This window comes from Salmo salar, chromosome ssa15, assembly GCF_905237065.1.
Source record: "Salmo salar chromosome ssa15, Ssal_v3.1, whole genome shotgun sequence".
Lineage (NCBI taxonomy): Eukaryota > Metazoa > Chordata > Actinopteri > Salmoniformes > Salmonidae > Salmo > Salmo salar.
Window position 1 is genome coordinate 46,731,213 of NC_059456.1, and position 16,909 is coordinate 46,748,121.

A 16,909-nucleotide genomic window follows, 5' to 3' on the forward strand; every position below is an offset into this window, starting at 1 on the left:
ACTGCATCATTGATTGTATGTTGTTTTACTCCATGTGTAACTCTGTGTTTTTGTATGTTGTCGAACTGCTTTGCTTTATCTTGGCCAGGTCGCAATTGTAAATGAGAACTTGTTCTCAACTTGCCTACCTGGTTAAATAAAGGTGAAATAAAAAATAAAAAAATAAAAAAAATAAAAGGAATGAATACGAATATGTACATAAAAATATATAAATGAGTGATGGCCGAACGGCATAGGCAAGATGTAATAGATGGTATGGAGTACAGTATATACATATGAGATGAGTATTGTAGGGTATGAAAACATATAAAGCAGCATTGTTTAAGGTGGCTAGTGATACATTACATCAGGATGGCAAGATGCAGTAGATGGTATAGAGTACAGTATATACATATAAGATGAGTAATGTAGTGTGGCAAACCTCTTCAAAGTTAGGAGCGTTTGTCACAAATTAAGTGGGAAACTGTCACAAAAGTCAGCCCAGAATGAAAGTTATTTCGAACATGACAGTACCTGTGTGTTTGTTTCGCTGTCCTGGTCCACCCAGGCCGCAGGTAATGTCAAGGATAGCAGGGTTCGGTACACAAATCTGGTTCTCGGTAGGTCCAGGTCTAAACGCCAACAGGTAAGTCCAAAACAGTCCAGCTCGTACACGGTAAATCCAGCCAATGTAGATTGTCTCTTTCTCTATGGTTCATAGATCCTTCTCGCCCTCTCTCTCTCTTCCTGGTTTTTCTTGTCCCTTTATCTGTGGGTCGGCTCCACCTTCTGAGGGTTCCCCTTGCTTCTGGGAATTGTCGTTTTGGCAGTCGGCCATTTTGTGATCTGTAGTTCTGATCGGGGTGGCCATTTTAGTGATCGGGCAGAGCCCGTTTATTAGTTCTGCCCTCACATATCTGCCATTTATCACTCGACCCCCTTCTTTGCCACAGTAGGTTCTGAAAACATATAAAGTGGCATTGTTTAATACATCTAGACGTTCCGCTAGCGGAACACCTGCTCCAATATCCAATGATAGGCGTGGCGCGAATTACAAATTCCTCAAAAATCCCCAAACTTCCATTTTTCAAACATATGACTATTTTACACCATTTTAAAGACAAGACTCTCCTTTATCTAACCACACTGTCCGATTTCAAAAAGGCTTTACAGCGAAAGCAAAACATTAGATTATGTCAGCAGAGTACCCAGCCAGAAATAATCAGACACCCATTTTTCAAGCTTGCATATATGTCACAAAAAACAAAACCACAGCTAAATGCAGCACTAACCTTTGATGATCTTCATCAGATGACACGCCTAGGACATTATGTTATACAATACATGCATGTTTTGTTCAATCAAGTTCATATTTATATCAAAAAACAGCTTTTTACATTAGCATGTGACGTTCAGAACTAGCATACCCACTGCAAACCTCCGGTGAATTTACTATATTACTCACGATAAACGTTCACAAAAGACATAACAATTATTTTAAGAATTATTGATACAGAACTCCTTTATGCAATCGCTATGTCCGATTTTAAAATAGCTTTTCTAGCCATCACGGGCTAGCTATTTTGACACCCACCAAGTTTGGCCCTCACCAAACTCAGATTTACTATAAGAAAAATTGGATTACCTTTGCTGTTCTTCATCAGAATGCACTCCCAGGACATCTACTTCAATAACAAATGTTGGTTTGGTTCAAAATAATCCATAGTTATGTTCAAATATCCTCTGTTTTGTTTGTGCGTTCAAGACACTATCCGAAGGGTGACGAAGGGTGACGCGCCCGACGCGTTTCGTGACAAAAAATTCTAAATATTCCATTACCGTACTTCGAAGCATGTCAACCGCTGTTTAAAATCAATTTTTATGCGATTTTTCTCGTAAAAAAGCGATAATATTCCGACCGGGAAACCCTGTTTTCGTTCAAAGACGAAAAAATAAAAACATGGTGTCGGCTCGTGCACGCGCCCCCAGTCTCATTGTTCTCTGATCGACCACTATCCAAATGCGCTACTGTTTTTCAGCCATGGCCTGCAAAGTCATCATTCAACGCTTTGCCGCCTTCTGAGAGCCTATGGGAGCCGTAGGAAGTGTCACGTTACAGCAGAGATCCTCAGTTTTCAATAAAGAGAGTGTAGAAGGCCAAGAAATGGTCAGAGAGGGCACTTCCTGTAAGGAATCTTCTCAGGTTTTTGCCTGCCATATGAGTTCTGTTATACTCACAGACACCATTCAAACAGTTTTATAAACTTTAGGGTGTTTTCTATCCAAATCAAACAATTATATGCATATTCTAGTTTCTGGGCAGTAGTAATAACCAGATTAAATCGGGTACGTTTTTTATCCGGCCGTGCAAATACTGCCCCCTACCCTAGGGTAGGTGGCAGGTGGCACCAAATCGGGTAGGTGGCACCAAATCGTCCCACCTACGCAACAGCCAGTCTAATCCCGTGGAGCGATATTCAAATACCTTAGAAATGCTATTACTTCAATTTCTCAAACATATGACTATTTTACACCATTTTAAAGACAAGACTCTCCTTTATCTAACCACACTGTCCGATTTCAAAAAGGCTTTACAACGAAAGCAAAACATTAGATTATGTCAGGAGAGTACCCAGCCAGAAATAATCACACACCTATTTTTCAAGCTAGCATATAATGTCACAAGAACCAAAACCACAGCTAAATGCAGCACTAACCTTTGATGATCTTCATCAGATGACACTCCTAGGACATTATGTTATACAATACATGCATGTTTTGTTCAATCAAGTTCATATTTATATCAAAAACCAGCTTTTTACATTAGCATGTGACGTTCAGAACTAGCATACCCACCAAAAACTTCCGGTGAATTTATTAAATTACTCACGATAAACGTTCACAAAAAACATAACAATTATTTTAAGAATTTTTAGATACAGAACTCCTTTATGCAATCGCGGTGTCCGATTTTAAAATAGCTTTTCGGTGAAAGCACATTTTGCAATATACTGAGTAGATAGCCCGGCCATCATGGCTAGCTATTTTGACACCCACCAAGTTTGGCACTCACCAAACTCAGATTTACTATAAGAAAAATTGGATTACCTCTGCTGTTCATCGTCAGAATGCACTCCCAGGACTTCTACTTCAACACCCAATGTTGTTTTGGTTCCAAATAATCCATAGTTATATCCAAATAGCTGTGTTCTGTTCTTGCCTTCAAGACACTATCCGAAGGGTGACGCGCCGGCGCGTATCGTGACAAAAAAATTCTAAATATTCCATTACCGTACTTCGAAGCATGCCAAACGCTGTTTAAAATCAATTTTTATGCGATTTTTCTCGTAAAATAGCGATAATATTCCGACCGGGAGACGTTGTATCCGTTCAAAGACTGAAAGAAGTAAAATGGAGTCGTCACATGCACGCGCGCACCCGTGTCATTGTTCTCAGATCGACCACTTTCCAAATCCCCTACTGTTTTTCGCCCAGGGACTGTAGAGTCATCATTCCCCATTCTGGCGCCTTCTGAGAGCCTATGGGAGCCTTAGAAAATGTCACGTTACAGCAGAGATCCTCTATTTTCCATAAAGATTCTATAGAAGAGAGGGCACTTCCTGTATGGAATCTTCTCAGGTTTTGGCCTGCCATATGAGTTCTGTTATACTCAAAGACACCATTCAAACAGTTTTAGAAACTTGAGGGTGTTTTCTATCCAAATAAAATAATTATATGCATATTCTAGTTTCTGGGCAGGAGTAATAACCTGATTAAATCGGGTACGTTTTTTTATCCGGCCGTGAAAATACTGCCCCCTATCCTAAACAGGTTAAATGTTTTACTCACGTTGGCTGCATTGAAGGAGAGCCCGCAGGTTTTGGTAGCGGGACGTGTTAGTGGCACTGTATTGTCCTCAAAGCGAGCAAAAAAGTTGTTTAGTCTGTCTGGGAGCAAGGCATCGTGATCTGCGATGGGGCTGATTTTTCTTTTGTAGTCCGTGATTGACTGTAGACCCTGCCACATACCTCTCGTGTCTGAGCCGTTGAATTGCGACTCCACTTTGTCTCTGTACTGACGCTTAGCTTGTTTGATTGCCTTGCGGAGGGAATAGCTACACTGTTTATATTCGGTCATGTTTCCGGTCACTTTGCCCTGATTAAAAGCAGTGGTTCGCGCGTTCAGTTTTGCGCGAATGCTGCCATCAATCCACGGTTTCTGGTTGGGGAACGTTTTAATAGACGCTGTTGGTACGACATCACCGATGTACTTGTTAATGAACTCGCACAACGAGTCAGCGTATTCGTCAATGTTGTTGTTCGCAGCAATGCGGAACATATCCCAGTCCACGTGATCGAAGCAATCTTGAAGCGTGGAATCCGATTGGTCGGACCAGCGTTGAACAGACCTGAGGGCCTGGCATTTCCTGTTTTAGTTTCTGTCTATAGGCTGGGAGCAACAAAATGATGTCGTGGTCAGCTTTTCCAAAGGGAGGGCAGGGGAGGGCCTTATATGCGTCGCGGAAGTTAGAATAACAGTGGTCTAGGGTTTTGCCCACACTGGTAGCACAACCGATATGCTGATAGAATTTGGGGAGCCTTGTTTTCAGATTAGCCTTGTTAAAATCCCCAGCTACAATAAATGCAGCCTCAGGATATGTGGTTTCCAGTTTACATAGAGTCCAATGAAGTTCTTTCAGGGCCGTCGATGTGTCTGCTTGGGGGGGATATACACGGCTGTGATTATAATCGAAGAGAATTCTCTTGGTAGATAATGCGGTCGGCATTTGATAGTGAAGAATTCTAAGTCAGGTGAACAAAATGACTTGAGTTCCTGTATGTTGTTATGATCACACCACGTCTCGTTAATCATAAGGCATACACCCCCACCCTTCTTCTTACCAGAGAGATGCTTGTTTCTGTCAGCACGATGCGTGAAGAAACCAGGTGGCTGTACCGACTCAGATAGCGTGTCTCGAGTGAGCCATGTTTCCGTGAAACAAAGAACGTTACAGTCTCGGATATCTCTCTGGAATGCTACACTTGCTCAGATTTTGTCTACCTTGTTGTCAAGAGACTGGACATTGGCGAGTAGTATGCTCGGGAGCGGTGCGCGATGTGCCCGTTTACGGAGCCTGACCAGAAGACCGCTCCGTCTGCCCCTTCTTCTATGACGTCATTGTTTTTGGTCGCCTGCTGGGATCCGATCCATTGTCCTGGGTGGTAGGCCAAACAGAGGATCCGCTTCGGGAAAGTCGTATTTCTGGTCGTAATGTTGGTGAGTTGACGTTGCTCTTATATCCAATAGTTCCTCCCGACTGTATGTAGTAAAACCTAAGATTACCTGGGGTAACAATGTAAGAAATAACACATAAAAAAGCAAAATACTGCATAGTTTCCTAGGAACGCGAAGCGAGGCGGCCATCTTTGTTGGCGCCGGAAGTATTGGCCTAAATGGGGTGTGGGCATGGTTGACTTGGGGGGGTGTTGATTGATTGGTTGGGGTGGGGGTGTGTGGATGTGGCTGGTGGTGTTGTGGTCTGGATGTAGGTCCTCTATGTGTAGGTCCGGGGGTGGGTCTGGTCTGACCCGCTCAGGGTGGGGGTATCTTTCTCAAGGGAGAGCTTCTCCTGCTGAGCTAATTATTTGATTAGGTGAAAGTCCAGCTGAAACTGTTTGGAGTTGCCCTGTACCAATACTGTTCCAGACTTATACAAATTTATATTAGCTGACTCTGAGTCCTCATTGTCTAATATCCTGAGTTTCCACCCCTCGTTAACACCCCCCCTCTTAACAGAGGGGTAGTGTGTTAATATAGCACTGTGCCATGCCAGGGGATGGTCTGTGTGGAAGATTAAGTTGCTTATGTTCCCATTTTTATAACAGTCAGCAAAAAGTGTCTCTTGATCTTCCACAAGGAGCTCCATTTTATTACACTTTTCTTGCCTTATCATTTTTTTACATACAGAGGGTACTGTATTTGAATTACCTCTGAACAGCGGGAGGCAGCTTCAAAGTCCTCTGCATTTGGTTGGGGTAGCCTGTTTGATTCTCCCTGCCATTGTTGGGCTAAAGGGCTCGGACTCCTCTCACTTGACACTTCAGTGCTAATTGAAGTTGTATCTCCTTTTCCTAGAAAGCTTGCTAGTCCAACTCAGCATTCACTCCTCATAAAGTGAAATATAGCATTGTAATGTATTTTTCTTCTTGGCATTTGAATATAAAACATAGCTTCAGACTAAACATTACTCACTCAGTTCCAGGTTGGATGGTGTTTTCAGTTTGTGTACGAGAGCATTTGCTGTACAGCTTGGGCCTTCCAGGTAATTCCGTAATTCCGTCCAAAATCAGGTTTTTGGTTTTGAGTTTTGATCTGGAGTGAAGGTTATGCTGTGGAGGGTAGAATCCTGTACATGTCCCTGCCAAAGAATCCAAGTTTATCTAACTCAAAATCTATATTTTTCCAAGAACATGCTGAAAACTGCAGGAGCTCATCTGCTCATGACCTCTCTCTCTCTGCCTCTTATTAGCTAGTCTCTCTCTCAATGATTGATTGTACAGTGTAGGGCTAAACACAAATTATTTCAGTTTGTGCGTGTGTGATATGGGGGTTGGAGCCATGTTTATTTAGACACTATAAAGAAAAACTTTTAGAAACAATGGCAACACTGCCATGTTGATCTGAGCCTTGCTGTTGGAAAACCGAGTGTCCCTGCTTTCCTCTTCAGTCTGTTGCTTTCGCCTCGCCACTCAAACGCGCCCAATGTCTTCTGTCAGATGGGAAGAGGGAGCGGCACTGCTCGGCGGAATATCTGTATTGCTCCAGCAGGTGGTGTTTTTTCATTGTTTCGCCCACCAAGCAAGTTTTTGTGTCGAGGCTAGTGTCAAATGTATGGCTTATTTGCTATGTGAGGTTTACTTGATCTAATAGAAGTTTCGTAATGCATACGTTATGTGTGTGCTGATATAAGTAGGACACTTGACATCCCATTAACTTTGAGAAAAAACCCTTTATATCGTCGTTATCTCGAGATGGCTATGTGTAACGGTGTAAATAGGTTGTTACATTTCTGCATAAAATGGATATTATGCCACTTCGTGGTGGATTAGTGTGTTTACGCTAACTAAATTTCCCTCTTTGAAGTTGGTAGCTAACTCGAAAATGCATTTTCTTTACGAGTGCTATTTATATCCCGTTACTACTCATCATTCATCCATACTGTGTGTGTGTCCCACGATTGCAGGTAATTTATGACAAATGTATAAAGTATATGTTTTATAAATTCATGAGCACCAGCTAGCAGCATATTATCCTGGTTTTGTTAGCTTAGGAAAATGTGGTACATTCTATGTGTAATATATTTCTTCGCCACAAGAGTGTAACGTTGAGTCATTTTTCAAGGTCATTTTATATATTTTGAATACTAAAATGGATGATAGTTTATTCTGATGTTGTGAACATAAGATTACACATGAAAACAATATATATTTATTATAGTAAATTAGGAATTATTCGAAATTGTTAAATCCACTATACGATCACAATGACTTTGATAGACATTTCAATTGTTCTTTAGTTAGTATATTATACAGCAGATTTATGGGGAATTGCTGTGGGGGTGCTATTTATATCCCGTCGACAACTCATCATCCATCCATACTGTGTCCCCCCCACGATTGCATCTTTGGAAATAAATGAACTATCCATCCATTACTCCTTCCTGTGTTCTCACTATGGCCAGAAATGTCACATATGCATATTCTTGGCATGAAACTAGTAGCATAGTGTCTCATTGAATACAGGCAAACAACCCTCATACAATATTTAAAAAAAGATTACAACAATGAGATGTATCCACCAATTCAAAGAAAGGATAGACGAGCCTCATTGTGGACAAAGACTTACATTGTTAGGGCGGAGAGACATGTGTCTTGTCTGGTATCCATAATCTTTTCCTTCTCGCTATCTGATGGTCATGTCTAGATGGGATACAGCATTTGTCAAATTGACCTCAAAAGTAGATATTTTTTGTGTGCAATTTCGCTAACCCTAGCCCCTTTCCGAACCTTAACCTTATGCGCTAAACCTGCAACGAAAACCTGTATCCATTTAGACAAAACCCTATCTGACATGAGACAAATGCGGGGTTGACCACTGAGGTATAAGACCAGGTAGGCGGGAAAGGATATACGGACACGCCTGGTGCCCTAAATGATGAAGTGAGTCACGAAGTGAGTCGAGACGAACGGATTCGGCTCAGTATCCTACTACCCTTCCCAGCTAGCGAGTTTACGCTTGTGTCAAGAAACTTCATCGAGAATGTGAATCTTGTCCGCCAAAGTTGGGACTTGGGAGTATTCCGAATAATTGGTTGCATTATTATTATTTATTTTTGTACAAAAACGTAGACGTTAATGCCGTAATTGTACATTTTCGGTAAATCAATACATTAAATGTTCTTTAGCTGTCACCCTGGCCTGAAATTGGCTACACTATATAGCTACTTGCTTCCCTGCGGCAAACGGGAGCGATGGACACTTAAAGAATTGAGTGTGTGCGCGATCATGCGAGGGGGGGGGTTCTGTCGGGAGGGTAGCAGACTGTATGCTGACAGTCTACTGACGGCCAGCATACAAATGGTTACTATCAATATTACAAGTTATTTTGTCGTGTAGGCTGCTATCCTACTCGAAATAAAATCAAGTGGGATGGAACAAATTACCCACGTTAGCTCCAGCCATCGATATGTGCTAGCCTACATCTCACTGAGGCTAGCTAATTGGCATGTCACGGTGACGTCCAGATGGTGACCGATACTACAAGTTATTTCTACCTCGCCCGTCGAAAAAACCCAGCATAAACTAGCTAGCTGAGTAAGGGCTCATAAGGTCAAAGACTGAATGAGCCGAATCCATTCGTCTCCACTTTCTACTCTCAGCTGCGCGACATACATCATCAATTTGGGCACCATGCCACAGACAAGGGGGTTAGTTATAAATATCTTCGAAAAGGAGTTTCCTTATAGGCCCTCGCTGTGTGGACTCTTGGTGCTTTCATGACAACTGGGAAGTCCGATTAAAACGAGGTCAAATCATGACGTCAGTGATCTTCATGTCGGAAAGTTTACGGTTTGATATTTGGTCGTTCAAAAGATTATTCCGACTCAGAGCTCGTTTTTTCCCGAGTTTCCAGTTGTCTTGAACACTCGGATGTCGGAGATTTCAGAATTGTCAGTTGTTTTGTCGCGGCATCAATATCAGAGAACACTACCAATGTAGTTTCTGCGTGCTGAAACCGGCTCTATAGCTCAGTGGCAGAGCACTGGTCTTGTAAACCAGGGGTCGCGAGTTCGATCCTCGCTGGAGCCTAATATAACAATTTTTCTGCCACACATGGTCGCTGAGAACTTGCGGAAGATAACCAATAAAATGACCATGGCATTTATCTGATGTATTTTGCACTCATTTTGGGTGTCATTTTAGATGGATGTCATTTTAGACACTTGTGGACTGAATTGCAAGTGTAAGAATGATACTTAGATTTTTATGATGCGCACATTGTTTAAACTCAGCCAAGTGTGAAATGTCTTCTGTGTTCAGCTATGATGTTACTATAGGCCAGTCAAAAGTTTATAAACAATGTATCCATTGTTTGAATTGGGTCAATATGCAAGTGTATGGATGAGTATAGCTATCATAATTTTCACAAAGCAGTGAAGAGGATTTAGTCAACATTTCAGTTGACTAAAAGCAAGCGAGTGCATTATTATGGTGCAGTAATAACATGTGTATAGCCCTATGTATGTTATGACATGTATATAAGACGGTAATAACAGGTCACAGAGATAGAAATGATAATGTGATCATGATGGAATTTTGAGTCTCTTGTGAAAGGAGTTCGAAGGAGTCACAAAACTGCACTACTGATAAAAAAATAGGCTTTTTAAAAGCTTTGTTCTAACTTCCAGCTCAATCAATTGAGAGAAGAGAGTATGACTCATGTGAATATACTGGGTGCTCAAGTATAACCTAGGCCTAACTGATGTGTCATAGATACGTGACATGCACTTGTTGCATTGTAAAAATCTGCTCATGCATTTCCCCCTAATTGAGTGTTAAGGAGAGGTGAATTATAATGTTCCATGTCTCTGAACTTCTCATTGAGTTAGACCTCCATATCCTCTCATCCACAGTTAGGTGTGTATGTGTGTGTGTGTGTGTGTGTGTGTGTGTGTGTGTGTGTGTGTGTGTGTGTGTGTGTGTGTGTGTGTGTGTGTGTGTGTGCGTGTGCGTGCGTGCGTGCGTGCGTGCGTGCGTGCGCGCAGAGGTGTGTGGGTATCTTCTCTCTGCCCATACATTGCGTTGAAATCTCATCTGCTCCAATGAAGAGGCAGGGAATTCCTTCTTTGGCTCAAAATAGGAGCATTGTTTTGCTAGCCAGGCGTAGAATGGTGTATGTTGAGCTAACTAATCCCACACTTCACTGCCTAAAAACACCTATCCCTCTCGGTTGCAGAGCAGAGCGGGCATCCCTTAGAAATACAATTACACCCTGATGATGGGGTAATTGTGGGAGTCATTTGTGGGAGTCAACGGATATCAAAGTGAGTTCAAAAGTGAATTCAAAATAGCAATTCACTGTGGAGGAGGAAGCAGTGATGCACATGAACATTGTCAATGTGAAGGTTGAATAGTTCTGTACGTTGCTCTGACTATGTTTATATCTCCTTGTTGAATGCATTGTGGAGTGCTGTCTCAATGTGTGGTTGGGGGGAGAAGAGAGGCAGGGGCACAGACAATGGATGACTATGGATCTGTTGGCTAAACATGAAGTTTCATGGTCATGATTTACTTTGACAGGATATCAGGGGAGTTCTTGCTGTTTGTGATTCTTCAAGGGAATAAAGTTGATCACTTCTAATGTCTTCGTGCATCAGATTAAGAAAGTCATTGTTCCACATGAGAGGCTCTCTGTTTCATAATAAAACCTGTAGCCTACCTACGACAAGTCATTATTGGTATGGAAATACAATTATCATCCTTGCTTAGGATGAACTCTATTTTAATTTGTCAGCCACACACCAGACAGAACAGTAAATTCAGGTGAAAAAGAAGACCAGTGTTTTCAGTTCAGATCACTATTAATAAAGGAGAGGAGAGGAGGAATCATCTCTAGACTATTGAGATGCTCCCGAGAGGCACAGCAGTCTAATGCACTGCATCTCAGTCCTAGAGGCATCACTACAGACCCTGGATCGATTCCAGGCTGTATCACAACCGGCCGAGATTGGGAGTCCCATAGGGCGGCGCAAACCCTAACCAGCGTCGTCCAGGTTAGGGTTTGGCCGGGGTCGGCTGTCATTGTAAATAAGAATTTGTTCTTAACTGACCTGCCGAGTTAAATAAAAGTTAAATAAAAAAAATATAAAATAATAAAAAAGATGCAGCCCATGGCTCAGTGATGCATTGAGGTATGTCCAACAGAGGACGCCTCACTAGACTGTTGAGATGCAGCCCATGGCTCAGTGATGCATTGAGGTATGTCCAACAGAGGACGCCTCACTAGACTATTGAGATGCAGCCCATGGCTCAGTGATGCATTGAGGTATGTCCAACAGAGGACGCCTCACTAGACTATTGAGATGCAGCCCATGGCTCAGTGATGCATTGCGGTATGTCCAACAGAGGACGCCTCACTAGACTATTGAGATGCAGCCCATGGCTCAGTGATGCATTGCGGTATGTCCAACAGAGGACGCCTCACTAGACTATTGAGATGCAGCCCATGGCTCAGTGATGCATTGAGGTATGTCCAACAGAGGACGCCTCACTAGACTATTGAGATGCAGCCCATGGCTCAGTGATGCATTGCGGTATGTCCAACAGAGGACGCCTCACTAGACTATTGAGATGCAGCCCATGGCTCAGTGATGCATTGCGGTATGTCCAACAGAGGACGCCTCACTAGACTATTGAGATGCAGCCCATGGCTCAGTGATGCATTGCGGTATGTCCAACAGAGGACGCCGCACTAGACTATTCAGATGCAGCCCATGGCTCAGTGATGCATTGAGGTATGTCCAACAGAGGACGCCTCACTAGACTATTGAGATGCAGCCCATGGCTCAGTGATGCATTGCGGTATGTCCAACAGAGGACGCCTCACTAGACTATTGAGATGCAGCCCATGGCTCAGTGATGCATTGCGGTATGTCCAACAGAGGACGCCTCACTAGACTATTGAGATGCAGCCCATGGCTCAGTGATGCATTGCGGTATGTCCAACAGAGGACGCCGCACTAGACTATTCAGATGCAGCCCATGGCTCAGTGATGCATTGAGGTATGTCCAACAGAGGACGCCTCACTAGACTATTGAGATGCAGCCCATGAGTCAGCGATGTATTGAGGTATGTTCAACAGCAGGGGTCACTCTATGTTAGGTTTTGAAGATCCTTCCTTCCTAGTGTCATGCTGAGGGCCTTTGCACTGCCTCACTTACATAGGTTAGTTAAGGCAGTGATTCTCAACAGGACCCTTGGGGGTACTTGGCCTATCCACAGGGGGTACTTGAGAAGACTCATTAGACCATAGGCCTACTGGTAAAATACACATGAGGGGGTACTTCAGGAGTACTTCAAACAGAGCTAAATGTACTTGGTGGTACCTTAACCAAAAAAGGTTGAGAACCACCGAGTTAGGGAATAGGATGAAGTTGCTCCCAGATCTAAGGTCAATTTCTCAATCACACAATTTCAATCAATCAGTAACCTTGTCCCCAGGCTCAATTGAGTGAGCTGGCTGGTGGATGAGATTAACCAATGAGTTATTACCATATTTATTCATGTTTTATCAATCTTTTACAACCTCCCATAGATTGTAGATTTCTCCTCTCTGAAGAACTGTTTGTGTGGTGACGTATCAATGATACGTTATCGGCCATACCCACCATACAGGCTACTGGGTAGATAAAATGAAATCCCAAATGAACTCAGGCAGTATGTAGGTTATACTTCACCTTGTACTACTAAATCTCATTCCCCTCTATGCCAACTTTATACCTGTACATATTGTTCCCAATAATTTCAGTAGTACTCCGCTTTCTTTATTCACAGAGGGAAAAGAGGAGCAATCATCATTTTGAACTGGTCCTTGGCTCAGTGGAAGGCTATAAGCACCGGAGGCTGTTCAATGTTGTTATTGTTATGGCTGGCTCGCTGCCGTCCCAGTAGTATCACTAGGCTGGCTTCTCTTCTCTAGGCAAGGCTGAGGCTCATCATGTTGCAGGGTATTGTCTTGGCTCGTCTTGTGGTTACATTAACAGCAGACAGAGAGAGGCGGGGAGAGAGAGGAAGAGATACAGAGAGAAAGAGAGAGACAGAGCAGATAACGCTAAAGAGAGAGAGAGACACGGAGAGAGAAAATGTATTATCCTCCTGGAAAACAGCATCTAAACAAACGTTTCTGGAGTATAATTTCACAGAGGAATTTGTTGGTCCTTTTTTTGGGGGACTTTTTTAAGGAGGATATTGCTGTCCCGTATTGGGATCATCGTGCTGAAAATTGCTCAAACAATGTATTGGAATCACTCCACTGTAGGAAGTAATGCCACTATATACAGTAGATATGTCAATGTCAACCACAATTGCTTTAACAACTTCTCCAGAACTCATAGAATACATGGAATAGAATACAACTTTATTATCCATTGGTTAGAAAGAACACACGTTGAGAGGCACAGGGTCAGCAGCAGTGCAGTGCCCTGGATGGAGAGCAATTGTGGGGGGTTAAGTTCCTTGCCCAAGAGCACAATGGCAGGAGATGGTACATTGGATCAGAGACCATGTGCCATCATCTACCAACTCTGTTGGAAATGTGACCACAAGAGAGACCTCACACATACTCAACCACAACATTCTAACAACATGCAGGGTGGAAGGGATGTGAACCATTTTTATTCCAAAAACAACCCCTGATTCCTGTCTTTCTGTGTACCTTTGATTGACTGTGTGTGTTGCTATGTTTGTTTGTTAATTGCATGTAAATCATAAAACCCTGCTCACAAGAAAGAAAGCATGTGACCGCCTCAGAGGCACACAGATGTTTACAGGTCTCCTGGGGTTACCGATTAGCTGGAGTAGATCACTTCTGTATGACAGTCTCCAATGGCGTCAGTTCTAGTAATTGATCCGTATTTGTGTCTAAGTGTGTGTGCATGTGTGGCCTGTGTACTACTCTCATATGCGGACCACAGTGTGTGTTTGGGGGTTGGGGACTCTGTTGGGGACATAGGGAGTGTAGTGGTGGAGAACTTAGTCCACTATATGCCGGTCCTGGTCCACTGCGGTGCACTAAACATGCTGAGGAAATCTCATATTCCTGTCAGCCTAGCAGAGTTAACAGGAGCGTAACCACCAAGTCCTGGCTCTAGGCCTGGCCAGTCATGACTAAGACTACATCCATATACTTTCACGTCATCCATCTGCACAGCTTCCTCTCCGATGCCTCACCTACTGTAACGTCGCTTTTACTAGTAGCCTTTTCTATTCCCCCTTATTCTTCGTCCACCCTTTGCTTCACAAAGATTTATCACGCATGGTATTGTAAGAGTGTATTACAGTGTACAGCAACTGCATAGTGAATTGTGTATTCTGATCTCAAGATCCATAAATGAATGTCTAGTTCTGTTATGAACATCTGTGTTTTGGTGAAATATGGAAATGATAGAACCATGCCGTGAGATGATGTGCGTGTCGCGCTCATGTTGAGTTGAGCAAATATATGCAGCTCATTGAAAAACACCTCTTTCTTGCATGATTCAAGATTTCAGATAACATTTTTAGTCAGTTCCAAAAATGTCTCCAATCCTTTTTATGCTCTTTCCTTGAGCATTTTATTTTCTCCTTCTCTGTAGACCTGGGTTCAAATACTATTCAAAATCTTTCAAATACTTTGTGCATTTGTTTTAGCCTGACTAGAGTGCCAGATAGGCAGGGATTACACTTGTGGGACTATTCTATTGGTCCATTAAGCCAGGCAACCTCAGTCAAGCACAGATAAAGTATTTGAAATGATTTCAAAGAGTATTTGAAGCCATGTCTGCTTCTCTGTTCTGTCTTCACATCTGTGGATATTTATCTACTTTTCAGAGAACAAACGTGGTCAGCATCTGTCTGGATGCATTCCACAGACAGCTCATCTGTAGTCAACTTAGAACTAGAACTAACTGTAAAACGTTATCTAGCACAGATTTGTTTATAGTTAAACGATTCTACCGGCAGCTCAAATACATTCAAATCTTCACATACTGCATTATATGTGTGCATACTTTCACATACCAATTTTGGGTACAGCCAGAAAGGGACTGGCATCTCATCGGAGCCTGGTTCCTCTCTAGGTTTCTTTCTAGGTTCCTGTTTCTATGGTGTTTTTCCTAGCCACTGTGCTTCTGCCTCTGCATTACTTTCTGTTTAGGGTTTTACGCTAGGTATCTGTAATACACATTGTGACAACTGCTGCCGTAGAAAGGGCTTTCTAAAATAAAGTTGACTGATTGAATTTAGAAACTTGGAACAATATAACTGTAGAACACACACACCATCAACTCCTTATTAACCAGTCCTGCATTTGTGTGAATGAGCGAACCAACACTGGTGTTTCTTCTTTAATTACACATATTTCAAATCAGTATAGACTCAATTGCCACCCTGACCCATGAGCAACCTAATGTTCCGTTCTAGAAGTATCAGTGTTCCTCTGGTGTTCTAGTTTCTTACAGGTGACAGAGAGGCAGGAAAACATGCTATGCTATGAATTATGGTGAGGACCTATAGGAATTAAGAGAATCTAAAAATGGTTAAAAAAAATGTTATACTTGACAGACAAAAAAGTAGAAGTAACAGAAAGTTCAAGACTGTACCTTCCTTTTGAGAAGGAATGATACGCCTGTGGATCTGCATTGCCCTGACCTCTGAATCTCCATTATTTAACCCCCCTGTAAGAGTATACAGAGTTACGGACAGACATGATCATGTAGCTACACAACTTTAAAGACCAGAACAAAGCTGTAAGAACATGTGGAGTTACGGACAGACACGATTATGTACAGATTACAGAACCGAGAACAACCCAGAAAACAGACGAGATTGTTGGCTATGATGCCATCTGTGAGCTATAGAATCAACAATCAATGCGGATGTGATGTGCCTTCCTCACCCTATAGCAAGTGAAACCACATTATCATCCCTGCAATTGATGCTTCTTTGTGTCAATAAGAAAGAGAACGAGGTTCCTGTGATTTCTGTAGTAATTAATAGGTCATCATGTTTTGGTCTAAGAAGCATTCGTTCCGTTATTAACTCCGGGTTCTCCAAAATCTGGGTTGGACTTTGAAAACAAATTGAAGCCATCTGGAGAACACAGTCGACGAAGCAAATTGAGTGTGATTCTGTTGATCCATGGTGTTTCACTACGGTAATGTAATAACGTAACCAGTCTGAGCACTCTTCATCCATATGTGATTGAATCAGGGTGCAAAGTTCAATCCTGCTTCTCATCATTTCAGTATAGAGAGTCAATAGTCACGACTAACGTGGCACAGAACTAACTTTTCATTTTGTTTCCAAAGAGGATCATTGAACTACATAATAAAGATACATTTATGAGCCAATGTTGCTTCGTGTCTTGCAGCTCAAGTTCAGGATTTGGAGGTGGAGAATAGAACTCACCTCAATGGTCTACTCAATCATTCTCCAATCCCCCACTTACTAAGAAAATCAACAACGACAGACAAAAGCCTCTTTGATCCTGCCTTTTTGTTTGCAGCCAACAGAACATAGAGGAGCTCGCTCCGAGAATAACCAACATGTAAAAATAAAACATTCTGCCTGTCCTAAAATGTATAACGTTTCAGACCGTTTGGTCTCCAATTGA

At 42.4% G+C, this 16,909-nt stretch overlaps 1 non-coding gene across 1 annotated transcript; it reads left to right on the forward strand.

The window, feature by feature from the left end:
* The first annotated feature begins 9,275 nt into the window (after positions 1 to 9,275).
* On the forward strand, positions 9,276 to 9,347 carry trnat-ugu (transfer RNA threonine (anticodon UGU)). Its single transcript has one exon. It is a non-coding gene; the product is annotated as a tRNA-Thr (tRNA).
* The last annotated feature ends 7,562 nt before the right edge of the window (positions 9,348 to 16,909 follow it).